At 35.6% G+C, this 14279-nt stretch overlaps 1 long non-coding RNA gene across 1 annotated transcript; it reads left to right on the forward strand.

Moving 5' to 3' along the window:
* The first annotated feature begins 794 nt into the window (after positions 1-794).
* On the forward strand, positions 795-5616 carry LOC149198748 (uncharacterized). The gene is made up of 2 exons (XR_016253733.1): positions 795-4531; positions 4740-5616. It is a non-coding gene; the product is annotated as an uncharacterized LOC149198748 (long non-coding RNA).
* The last annotated feature ends 8663 nt before the right edge of the window (positions 5617-14279 follow it).

Below are 14279 nucleotides of genomic sequence, written 5' to 3' on the forward strand. Positions count from 1 at the left end.
ATCGTTAACATGTTTCCTTACGAAAAACGAGCTTTTAACCAAACAAAAATCGTTTAAAACATATTATATATCAAATCGACAATATTTTTAATCAAAAATAGGTTAGATTTGCGTTTTCTATTTCATTATTTATTTTTATTTTTATTATATAATTCATAACTCCTATTTCATTTATTTATTTTTTTATGCCCGTTGATGTGATTTTTTCATAGTAATTATTTTTTATGCGCCCCTCGAGGGCTTTATTTATGTGGGCCTACGGTGGTTATTGTTGATCAGTCTTGAAGGGTTGTTTTAAGAGCTTCTATGCTTGGTTTATTTTGGTTTTTTCAGTCCTTAGGTGGAAGACTTGTTTTGGTTTTTCTTAAGAGAACTGTGTCTAATATTTTGGTAACACTTGTATATTATATGTGTTTTTTTGGAATATATATTATATGCATGAATATGTAATATTTTGGTATATTATATGGGTTTTTTTTAGGAATATATATTATATATCATATAATATGAATATATAATATTTTTTAATAGAAAATTGTTTGTTTTTTTTTTCTTTTCTGAAAGAAAAAAATGATTAAAAACTGAAGAGTCAACCGAGTCGGCTAACCCTAACTTTTATTTCATTTCTTTAATATTATATATTTTTTTAGAAATATATATTATATGCATGAATATGTACCTAACTTTTTTAATAGAAAATTGTTTTGTGTTTGTTTGTTTGTTTTTTTTTTTTTCTCTAAGAGTCAACCAAGTCGGCTAACCCTAACTTTTATTTCATTTCTTTAATACATCATTGAATTTTCAGATCATGATAACAGTTGTATGCAACATGGTTTTCTAATAGGAATATGTAACAATCTTCTTTAATAGAAACGTTTTTTTATGAAAGAAAGGTAATTAAAAGATAAGAGTCAACCAAATCAGCTAACCCTAACTTTTATTTCATTTCTGTAGTTCGACTTCAATTTTCAGATATCAGAATTCTCATATGAAAATACTACTCAACGAATTGAACCAACCTTCTACACTTCTATTTCATTTCTTCTGTCCATCATTCAATTTTCAGATCGTCAGAATTTTCACATAGGCATTACTTCATCAAGATACTCTGGTCGGATTTATGTCCAAAACCACATGATCATGCGATCATTAGCCACTACTTGGAACCGAATGTTTCGATCTGCGAGTGGACAGGTTTTATATGCTCTCGACGCAGGGAGAGTGGTTTCTCCTACTGTTTCAAGTATGGGATTACAAGGTACAATCTCTCGTCACCGAAATTCCTCTTCTTACAACACTTGTCCATTAACAGTTTTCATGGTCACATTTCCTATCAGTTGGGGAGTCTGTTCCAAAAGAAAAGAAGTTACATAACAATAGTTTTACAATTCCCCGTTCAAAGCGCAAATGACCTTCTCCCTGTTGATAGGGAATGTGACCATGGAAACTGTTATTGGTAAGGTCGAGTATTGTAGAAACGAGAGATTTTGCATATATCACCACTCTTAGAACGCCACATTAGGTTTCTAAGTAGTGGGTTATTATTGGGATGAATCATGTGTGATTGCACCCATAAATCCAACCAGAGCCTCTTGATCGGAAGTATTGCTGAGATGAGGATGCCAACGATTTGATAATTGAACGGTGGAAAATACAAAAAAAATTGAACTAAATCCAGAAAAGAAGCAATTGCCATAATGCAACAGAACGGAGAAGGAATATGACAAATCTCAATCTACTCATCTATGAAAATAGTTAAGGTTTATGAAGTCTGAGAAGAATCGAGTATGAGTGAGTGACTAAACTATATTGGTTGGAGTTTATTCATCCGTGTAGATTCCAAGGTAGGCTTACGTTCAAACCTCAAACATATGGAAAAAAATGTTCCATCGGTTGATTTTCCATGACATCTGATATTTTCATACAGTCGTTGTTAAGAAATGTTCCAGCGGTAGGTTACTTTTCTTCAGATATTTCTGTACTTTCTTTTGACTTTAAATAGCATTGATAGTGTAAAAACAGGGATCCTTCGGCGCTGAACGCTGTTAATTTCTCCGATCTGCAAAGGTACATACAATCGTTAAGAAATGTTCCAGCGGTAGGCTACTTTTCTTTGAATATTTCTGTACTTTCTATTGACTTTAAATGGCATTAATAGTGTAAGAACAGGGATCCTTCGGTGCTGAACGCTGTTAATTTCTCCGATCTGCAAAGATCGCACCTCAAGGCTGCAGCTCAGATCCTGACAAGATTTTCTTCCAATACTTTGCCTTTGGCAGGTTTCAGCGATCGGGACACATTCTGATCTAATCCTGTCTATTTTATTGTACCTATTTTTGCACTTTGTTTCGTCTTTTTGTGATTCAGAACCTGTAATAAGACTTCTCTTACTATGCTTATAAATTTAAGAGCATAGTCAATGAAGAATAGGAAACTGATTTGCTTCATCCCAGATGGCGAACAAGCAAGATCTACATCCCCTGTTTTATTGTACCTTCTTCTTATTATCTTTTTAATCTGAAGCGTTTTTCTGGTTTGGAAAAAATATTATGCGAGTAATGTCACTAAAGAGTGATTGCTATAACAGAAGAGGAGTTTACCATTAAATTACAGCATAATGAATATTTCATTAACCTTAAAATACAGCAAAATGCATATTTCATTAACCTCTGTGAATAGTCTTTTCAGATCAAGTACAATCCTATCTCAAATTGATTTTATTCCTCTTATTAAAGGAGGGGAGGGGCTTTTTTTCAAAATTTCTGCAATAGAGGGAGAGCTGGGGAAATCAAGGGACTTCACTTCACCGTCCTCTGGATTTTCGTCTGCAGAAATTTCCTCCTGAGTGGGGGCAGAATCCCCATACAAAGGCTTATCCATGGACGGAAGAGCAAAATTTACTACTTCCTTTTGCTCTTTTTCTTTTGATTCAGAGTCGGCCTTTGGACTTTCCTGCTTTTTATTCTTCTTTTTCTGCAAGAAATTCATTTCTGTTGCAGCTTGGATTAGATGAGCCTGGCTTCTGCGTTTGGTGTCTCTTGGGCTGATGTTTCTAGAGCTTCTTAGTCACAGTTTGCAACGTTTCTTGTTCTTTACTTCTCTGAAAGGAACGAGCCCGCTTCAAAGGAACTTAGGATTTGTAATGGTTTAGGTAGCTCTTTGCAAAGTGTTCACGCTCCTAACAAACTTACACTTAAAAAGAAATCTGTTCATAGTATAGAGGTTGAAGAAAATTCCAACCTTCCAAGTCAAGCTGAATCACATATGGGAGACCCTTTTCTAAGTTCGCTTCCATACATATTTTGGCATACATATACATCCTTCATTTCATATCTACCTAGTGAATGAAGCCAGCTAGTTACCAATAATTTTGAGAGTTTACTTTCATACATATTTTGGCATACATATACACCGTTCATTTGATATCTACCTAGTAAAATGAAACCAGCTAGTTACCAATATTTTCGAGAGTGGCTTTATCTCAGAAAGGAAGAGTAACAGGGATATGCAGAAGCCTGACCTATACAGGAGCATCTGTGATCTCCAAGTCAAAATCTAAAGACCAACGGGAAGAAACAAACCCCACATGCCCATACACCATGACGAAGTATGGGCATGATCTAAAGTTTGGTCTCTCAAAAATAAACAGGAAAAACCCTCTATCACAATAGAACATAATAATTGAGCAACCCCAATTATCTGAAACCCAAGCCTGGACAGCTAGTGGGTTGAGTGAAATGCCTGTAAACTTGCCGAATAGGGTTGGGTTTCTTTCATGTAGCATAATGAGTTTTTATCTTACTCTTTTAAGTGAAATTTTTGTTCCCGTAGTATAATGATGATTTTTTTTTGTTTTTGTTTTTTTTTGTTGAAATATCCAACTTAAGAAGGATCTGCCCCTGTAAACTTGCCGATAGGGTTTGTTCATGCATCATAATGATTTTTTATTTTACTTTTTTAGTTGAAATATTTCCATTTAAGATGATTTTGTTTTTTAGATGATATTTTTTAATTTTTTTTTAAATTGCGCGGCCAGGCATTCTCTTTGAGAACAACTTTATCAACTATTACAGTGTACCAATCCGCTTCATCAAATAAAATGTTAGAGCGATTGATGATTTTTAAGCTATTAGATTAATAGTTATTGTCAAAGAGAATGTGAGACTATTGATGATTTTTAAGCCATTTAATAATTAAGAAAAAACTAATAGTTAAAACACATAGTGGGCATGTTCAAAAAAGTAATCAAAACGTTCAAAAAATAAATCAAAACACTGCTCCTTGCTGAACGGTTTCTTAATTTCTTGATGGCTTAACTCAGAGGCATTCTGCTCATAGATACATACGAGGTACACCTTAGAAGCCTGAGCCACGCCCAGAAGGTTAGTGACAATGAGGCCAATTTACTGAGCTTTAGTATCTTCTGTTTCGGGAAAGTTCTGTTGAACCTGATCTCAGGCCTGGACCCATGAAAGATATGGCTGAACCGGGTTGGAGGCTGACTGGTCTGAAGCATGTCAGGAGTTTGCAGGTTTTCATGAAAAAAATTATCACGTTTTGGATAGTATGAAGGGGTTTCTTGTCTGTTTTTGGTTTTTGTATGTACGTGTCTCTATGGATGGTTGCATGTTCTTGTTATATTTTATTAGCAGGGGTTTAAAGATTTTTGTATTTGTTGATTTCTTTTGATTCTGATTACTCCTTTTTATCTGTTGCAAATCGATGTAATGTGACTCAAGTAATAGGGACTGGTTAAGCTCCGGCAGTAGCAGTCGGGAGAGGGTTGCAAGGGAACGGAAAGGATGGTTGGTTATGATACATGATCTTTCTAGGTCTCCTGTTGCAGTTGCATCAATGGTAACTCCTTTTGTTCCTTCAGTTGTTACAGATAGGGTTAACCGCTCAAACCCTGGAGCTTCGCTTATCCTTATAGCAGGGAATATGGCAAAAGGCAGTTAGACGCCACGGGCTCGACTGGAGCTTGGAGAAAACGTGGCCGAAGTGATGGTTTAGGCTACAGATTTGAGCTTGTGGCCGAGGGCTGTGGATTGGTTGGCTTGAGGGATATTGTTTGTAGAATCAGTGATCAGTGCCCAAAAGGGAGGGAAGTTTCTGATTGACATGAGTAATGGACGGTCAGGGTGTTCATTCCTCAATTCTCCTGTTGCAAGTTCTCACAGCAGTGGAGATTTTTTATAGAGGCTTTGTGACGAGTTCTACTGTTCAGGGAGAACGTCAATGCATCAAGTCCGTCGTACAAATAGCCATGAAACATGTTACTTGTATGCAAGGCGTTGCTGTCTTTGTGGCTTTGGCAGCAGCAGTAGATCTAAGCATGGATGCTTGCCAGCTATTCTCACGGAAGTTGAGAAAGGAACAGTGTCAAGAACGTGGATTTTTTTAGTTTCGACAGACGTTGTATAAACAAGTTTTGATCCTTATTTTTGTCATGGGATAGCACCATGTTTTCTGCGTTTGGGCTTTCAGATTTTTCCACAAACCCAATAGCATATTGTTTGTTTGTTTGCTGTTCCGTTTACGACATGTTATTGTGAGTTGTATGTGGTGCTGCTGCCAGTTATAAGCATTTATCTGTGATCATTACTCGGGATCAAAGATATACTTTTCTTTGTGGGCTTGTTCTTGGAACTCTATGGAAGATTTTAAGAGGGCAACAAATCTCACTTTGCATATAGTTTATCTCATTATTGTGAGAGGGAGAGGGGACTTTTCTGTATTTAATATTATGTTAGGCTCTCATTTCACAGATGATGGCAGTTATTTTATTTAACAACCAAAATTAAATACAGAGGCTGAAATAATAAAAATAATTATTCAATCTTGACCAGTGTTTCAACGATTGTTCTTTGGTTTGCACTACCTTTTTTTTTAATCACCAGCAATTGCATTAACCAGCCTAACAATTTGGAATATTTTATTTTGAGTGAGGCTCACAGAAGTCTGGCCTATCTAGCCAATGAGTTGTAAGAGGTTAAGAATGCCTCGGCTTAACACCTAACCCAAATTTGGTTTTGTGGCTACGTCGGTTCGGTGAGCAAAATGTGCATTTCTTCCACGGATTTTTAAGTTTTTACTTATAAAAAGATCTTCACAAAACTTTTAAAGGAAATTTCGAAGACTTTTATATTAAAAAACTTTCCTGTGTTCAAACTTTTTAAAGAAAATTTCCAAGATTTTTATATTTAAAAAGCTGCTTTTATGGGTAAAAATTACCAAGGTTTTTATACTAAAAAATCTTTTACTGGTAATGATTATTTATATTTATTGAATTTTTGTATTTAATTTGTGTTTTTTTAATTTTGTTTTATCAGCAATCACAAGAGGTTTATATGTTTTATTTAAATCTCTCTTTGTGAGAACAGGTCTCCCAGCTGCTACTGTATATCAGTGTGCACCATGTTAAACAATTGAAGAGTTTTAGGCATTTCGCGTGATTTTTCTTTATCTTATATCTTTGAACGACATTTTGTTTACTATTTTTTATATTTAGTGATTTTCTATATGTTACGATTTTTGTTGAATTTATACAGTAATATATGTCATGATTCCTCTGCACCATGTTAGACAATTGAAGGTTTTTAGGCATTTCGCATTAAAGTAAGTGATTTCTCTTTATCTTCTAGCTTTGAATAATGACATTTTGTTTACTATTTTTTATATTCAGTGATTTTCTATATGTTACGATTCTTGTTGAATTTATACAGTAGGCATTTCGCATTAATGTAAGTGATTTCTTTTTATTTTCTAGCTTTGAATGACATTTTGTTTACTAATTTTTATATTCAGTGATTTTCTATATGTAACGATTCTTCTTGAATTTATGCTATACAATTTTTCTCAATTTATGCCTTACTGGATTTCCTTTACAACATCTGGTGCAATTACTAGTTTATTTTTGAATTGAAATAACTAACTTAAAAACAATTTACACTTATAAACTTGCCAAATAAAATTTATTCATATAACATAATGATTTTTTATTTTATTTTTTTAGTTGAAATATAAAAACGATTTGAATCTATAATCTAGTAGAGGTTAACTTTACACAAATTAATTAATCTAGCTCTTATAAGATGAACAAAATTATTTATATATATAAAAATATTACCTATATTGGCGAAGTATGTGATATATGATCTGTAATACATAATATAGCTCTTATAGGTGGCACAAAATTATTTATATATATAAAAATGTTACCTATTTTTGCAAAGTATGTGATATATGATCTGTAATACATGAAATATTTGATGAAACAAGTTGTTTTCTTTTTAAATTTTTATGGTTGTTTTTTTCACATCCATATTGACACCTGATGCTATGATCCAGTCTACTTACAAATATCGTATTGACACTAGCAAAATACTGTCCTTTCTTCTGATTAATTTTAATTTGGTTAGAAGACTTTGTTGAGATACAGTTGATTTTCCTGACTTTTTTTTTTGAATCTGACAAAAACAAGTCTAGAAGGTGGAGTTGCATAGTGAACCTGATCAAAGAGATGAGTGTGCCTTTGAAAACAACAAACAAGTTTTAGATGAATGAAAAAATTGAAACTTAACCTGATCAAAGAGATGAGTATGCCTTTGAAAACAACAAACAAGTTTTAGATGAATGAAAAAAAGCTCAACTTAAATCCTGTTTTCTGGATTTTCTTTTTCAAATTCAGCATATAAACTTATCTTTTCCACAAAAATTCGATTTTAGAAATATAACTGACGAAAATGATCAAGATAAATCATTCAACTCTATATAGTTAAAGCATCTCTGTCCAACATTCATACATTGCAGAAATTTTCTTTTAAACCTGGAGCAAGAACACTTTGCTCTGTAATATAGAACAGGTTGACTAAAAGTGAATGTAGCAATCATATTAAATTAAGATAAAGGTTTACACATGTAAATTGAATTGATCTGCGATGACATGTCATGTCGCTTTGACGGGAACGCAAGACGGCCTCAGTGTTTTGGGCATGAATACTGTTATTTTAAATTAATATAAGATGATGGTCATAGGATTTTCGGTTGCAAATAATCTGCAAGAAATCAAAGGTAATTCCACTGCAACTGCAGATTTTAGGTGAGAGAACCTCCACTGCAATTGCAGCGTTCAAGTGGTTGCTTCAAATTGCTGAATTCATTAATAAAATATGCAATCTCATTCTGAAAATAGATATATTGGTTATTTCTTTTCACTTGTGGTTTTTGGTAAGATTTTTTCTAGAATTTTATATATATATATATTAAATTAAGAAATATTTATTATTATTAAATGAATTTAGAGTATGCTTTAAAACTGTTTTTGTTTGGTTAAGAGCTTATTTTTTCTGAGGTAAAGAAACATTTTTTTTTTAATAATGGTGATAGCCGCAAATGATGACTGTCCTCGCTCCTCGTGTGATAAATCAATTCTGTGACAAATCAGTTCAACTTAGTTATGATAGGTTTTCTGATGCCAGCCTAAGCCACAAATACCATAATGATGCAGCCTAAGCCGCATATACCCACAGTATGCAAATAAAATTGCATGTCACACTATGTGTGTCCCAGGAATTCCAAAGTTCCTTACTTAGGGAAACCTTCCATAACCCAAGGTTTAACTCACTAAATTTAAATGCTTAAGCGGAAGCTATCAAACTTTACCATAAAACATTAACCCTGCTTATTTCTATTATAATTTCTATATAATAGAAATATTTCATAACCCACACTTAAAGCCTTACCTTTTCTGCTATTATTCAAACCTTTGCACATATATCGATGCTCTCCTTGGCGCATAACATCTCCGTTGTCGATCTCATTCCTCAATCCGATGGTTATCGCATCACCCGATTGCCAACTAGCTTGGCCAACCTCCACCGTTGATCTGCCTCATCCGATCCAACGGCTATTGCGTCGTCCTCTTGTCAACTAGCCCGAACAATCTCCACCATTGATCAATCCCACTCGATCCAACGACTATCGCGCAATCTCATGTGAAATTAAGCACGACCGATATCAGATTGAGAGCGCGTGAGAAAAGTGGTTTTCTCTTTCCACCATGTGCTACGTGTCAGCCGCTAAAGGTAATCACGTAGAATTTAGAAAGATTGCTTACCACCTTTAGGGTGCGCGAGAAACTGCTTACCCCTTGCGAAGACCGCTCCGTCCTTCTGCTAACACGTGGTGTTAATCTCCGCCATTCATCTTCTTGACTTTATTTGCACGACTTAATCTTAGCTGTCTATCACACACAACCTCGTCCGTTGATCTGACTGATCCAACGGTTCCTGTACATTGTTACGTTCTTTTGTTTCTTACTGTGTAACAGCCTATTCGGCTTTCCGCTTGTGTATTTGTTCCCGCCTTAAGATCTTCACTTGTTCTGATCCTGATATTCAGTGCCATTATTTCACTCCTCACATTTACGCTTCCTTTGTAAATCCTTAGGAAACTTACAGTGATTCTTTCACTGTGAAGGTTCTCTCCTATACTATCTGTGCACAACCATGTAACACACTTCTCTGCACTTTGTCTTTGGTTCTGCACACCTGCAAACCTATGTTACACAGATTTATTCTACTCCACACACAATCTATAATTCAATTACTCAATACACACACAAACTCAAAAATCGAGTCATCTATATTAATAAACAAACATTTACACAAGAATTTCTTTCTCGACCTGATTTTCAATATCAGTGACCTTTCCTTCCCTGCCCGTAGGCTTAACTGATTGACTAACTCACTGACTCTGACTGACTATTGACTCCCTCACTGGATGCTAAATCTATGCCTTTTAAGCTTACATTTATACAAAAGGTTATATTTAACCAATTTTGGTTCAGATCCTTAATTTGTTGAACTAAATCCTGAATATCCTCTAAGTCCACTTTTGACTCCATTAATCCCTAAGAATTCTCTCTAGTTCCACGAATCATGAACCACTTTCTAGTCTAAGATTTACAATTGATTTCCAACTCTTTTAATCCCCACTAATTACTCATCATCACTCATGTTCTCCTACATTCGAGAGCATTTACAAATATCTTCACAATATCTAATTAATTCCTATTCCAACCACTCAAAACATTAATAATTACATACATAGGAATCCAACTTCCTCGAAACACAAGATCTCCTAAGTTAACTAGAGTATAATAAAATTGTTGAGCTGAATGCTCCTGCATCATTTTCCCACTGTGTAAAAAAATACTATCATTAAATACCATCTATAAGTGCATATGGGAGTTCCATTGTAATAATAATAATTTAATTTTAAGGTCATAGTTTACCCAAATAGATCCATTTAACTCTGGATCTACCAAGCGCCAGAGGGATCAAATCTCACAAGATGCAAACTTCTTTTTGAGTGCAAAACTTGAGAACTTGAGGAGGGATTTGATTCCCCTCTTTGCTTGGTAGATCCTTAGTTAACATAGATCGATGTTGATTTTTTTTTTTGTCGATCAAAACACTGAATTTATATTACTATGAAGAAAACAAGTACATTTAGATTTTCATTAGCTCGCCTTGCCATTCCAACCAGATTTGTTGGCGAGGAGAGCTAGAATATGAAGCAAAAAAATTATCAATTGTCACCTTATTTCCGGAGGGATATGCAACCATACAAGCCAAAAAATTGACAAAATAAGAACACATCCTGTCACATTCATATCAGGGTGGTTGCCCCTATTGTTCATGTTGATGATATTCAATGTGCTCCAGTTGAGCTTCTATCTCTGACAAAAGTTCATTTGTTCGTCGCTGGCTTTTGTGGACTTTCTCAAATTGTTCTAGGACTTCCTCTTGAGTGAACTGAATATCATTCCAATAAGTCACATTTTCATTTCAATCCTCGAATCAATGGTCACGAAGGATATCCAAGATGGCCTAGATCCCTCATAGTTGCACAACAATCGATTCCAAGGAGGCAGCTTCAACAACACGACCAAGAGACGACGTGAGGTTCTGCTTTAGCTCCTCTTCTTTATCTAAACTGGTTGAATGATCCTTGTTGGAGGATGAGGCACCACCCCCTCTGAAATTTATATGACACGATATCCCACGCCCCTCTCCTCCCCTCCTCTACAGGGTCTGCCTCTTTGTCGCAACATAACTGCAAGCACAAGAAGAAACCCAGGTAAACTAAGAACCTAGTCCAACCGCTACTCCAAATTACCACAACACAACACTATCCAAATGATCCACCATGAGACAACACCACAGTCGAGGATTGAGTTTTCAACTCCACCATGCTAGGACCAGAGTCCTCCGAGTTGTTAGTTTTTGGTAGCATCGAAAGTTATCTAGCTTTGATAATTGGTGGAGAGGCTAAGGCACATGAGTTTTAAAGAACCCATAAACTGTTTGGTGAAATTCCACTCGGATTGTATTTTATTAAAATAATTAATATTTTTGACGGAATTCCTAAGTCTAAACTTAGGGAAATTCAAATATTAATGGGTATTAACCAAAATATGGGTGAGAATGATCTAGAAGGCGGATCAAGTCATGTTTTAATCTTAGCCGTTGATTAGAGACTTAATCTCGGCCATTGAAGACTCAACAAGAAAAATATAAAATGGAGGCTTGGGGTTCATTTGGAAACACACACAGAGAGATTGAAGAAATCGATTTTCTGAGGTGAGTTCTCAAGAGGAAAATTGATTGGGGAGATCTTGCAGCTGAGGGGCAGTGAGAATTCAAGAGGAATTTTCAGAGAATACCGATAGAGAGGTGGAGAGATCTTGCAGAGAGGCAACGCAATAACCGGGAGAGCTGACACAGAAAATCTCCCTGTCACGCAGAATCCAGAACCGCTGGAACAGCCGAAACTGTTAGCAACTACCGGAACAGCCGATACTGTCGGAACAACCAGGAGAGATGACGTAGAAAAGCTGCCTATCACACATAATTTAGAATTGCGGGAACTGCTGGAACTGTCGGGAATTGCCGAAACTACTAGGAACTGTCGGAACTATCGGGAGAGATGACACAGAGGGCAGAGAAGGTGACGTAGGTGTTAGCCTCTCTCATAAAAACAATAATAAATCCAAAAATAAATTAATTAATTAAATATTACAAGTTAGGAATTTGTGCCTAACTCTTGGGTTGTTCCTCTAAGATAGGAGTTAGTTTAGGTAACTCCTATATTGGTGTGTGTCTGGTGAGAAATTATCTCAACCAAAGGAGAAATTATCTCAACCAAAAGTGTCTAAGATATCACGCACTATCTTGAGAACACTGTCTCTCATCTATTTATTTGTAACACTATATTCAATTATTTTAATGTATGAAAGTGAGAGAGAAGCATGAGGCTTCAGCCTTTTTCCGCCAATATTTTGTGTCTGGTTTTTATGTGTGATTTATATATTTGTCTGAGTTAATTTCTATTTTCATTATGTGGTATCAGAGCACACAGTTTTTTCACTTTGGGATTGAGAAACTGTGTATTGGCGCAGAGACAAACTGTGACATCGTGTTGTGCAGAGGCAGATGCTGATGAATAAAGTTGGAGCTGGGTTATTGAAGCAGTAATTGATAAAGTCGATTCTGCAACGGTCAGCAAGAACCGAATCAGCGTTGAAGTAGTGGACCGATTTCCTGAGGCTGAAAAGTACAATGACAGTCATCGATTCCAAGCTGCGTTAGTTCTGGACTGTAACGCAGGTATAAACTGTGTGTTAATGATTCTTACCAGTGCGTCACAGCTTGGTTGGACTGGATTGCTTTTACCCCTTTACTTTTGATACTTTCTTCGTTCGTTTCTCAGAGTAGAATAGCAGAGTTTCATCAATAAGAGTCAGAACTTGCCGGCAATTTTCGGTTTTATGGACGCAACAACGAGTTTATCCCTTTCTTCAACCTGCGATTGCCATTTTGAGGTTTTCGCCGATCAATTTGCTTCCTGATGTTAGTGGTTTCGCTTCGTTTCTCAAATAAGACGATTTATGTCGGTTTGACGGTGCCAGATTGTATATAAAGTTTCAGCTCGAGCCATCATTCATTCTAAAATTCAGATTGGAAGTATTCAGAAACGATAAACTGCAAATTCAAGGCACTGATCTTGTGTATGGACTTCAGTACCACGCGTGGAACTTCATCCAGGTTTAAGCATATAATGAAATTGGGACTTGAAGATTTCAACTAAAATATTGCTATCTTCACTCTGGCTCAGATTGAATGAAGATACATGCAACACAGTGGCTCATTTTCTAGATGAAGGACTGCAATCAAATATCGGCACATCGTTTTCTTGTTCCAAGCCATTGACTTCTTTCATATCACAGGGTGCTTCTGTTGCATGGAAAACTGCTGCTTCCAGATGTTGCGAGTCCCTACAAATCTTGAAAGTCGGGGTCACCATTGTAGAAAAATAAATAAGCACGGACCAACGTTGAGGGAGAAGCTTGCGTGGAAGGATCGTTGAGGAGCTATGTTGAACGAAAACCACCCAAGGCGGATCTCCACCGAACCACCAACGATTTGCATACAACCTGTCTGCAAAATAGAGATTTGGTTGCTGGAAAAGGAGGCAACATCCTGGAGGAACTAGCGGAAAAGGAAGAGTCGACTTTGTAAAGCGGCCGAGGAGCCAACAAAATTGTCTTTCCACTCACTGGTCAACAAAATGATTAATTCCTTTTACTTACTTTTCAAATAGCCTAAATGAAATTTTCAGGTTACTTTTTATAAATCACTTTTATAAAGTGATTTGAAAGTTTTATTAAATTGTTTTGTAAAGGTTTTTAAATGTGGGCGTAAAGTTAATAAAAGGATAATGTATGTAGCATATACTTTTTGGGAGTGATAAGTGAGTGGGGGGTAATAACTTTTAGGAGAGATAAAGAGTGGAATATGGTTGAGTGATATTTCAACATGTGATAAATTATTTTTTATTTTTGGGAGTAATAAGTGTGAAGTGGGGATTTTTATATTGGAAATCACATATGTGTGATAATGAAGCTTTTGTAATGGAGGGATAAGGTAAATTTATTTGTGTATTTGGAGAGATAAGTGAATATTTTTATTTCTAGAAGGTTGAATCAATTTTCTGAAGACATTTTTCTTTCAAAAAGTTTTAGAACTTTGATTTCATGAAGATATTGTGAAGCTGAGCAATTATGTACTCCAAAGTTTAATAAAGATATAACTTTTTGTGGTGATTGTGTCCTAGATCCGCCCGAAATTGAATAAGGGGATCTTAGGTACACGAAGAGTGTGTTGATAATTGTGCATGCTTCATGTTGTTGCTTTTTGATTTGTGTCTAGTTT

The sequence above is a fragment of the Pinus tabuliformis genome, chromosome 2_1 (genome assembly GCF_031772625.1).
Source record: "Pinus tabuliformis cultivar Carrire ecotype Pingquan chromosome 2_1, CPIR1, whole genome shotgun sequence".
Classification (NCBI taxonomy): Eukaryota; Viridiplantae; Streptophyta; class Pinopsida; order Pinales; family Pinaceae; genus Pinus; species Pinus tabuliformis.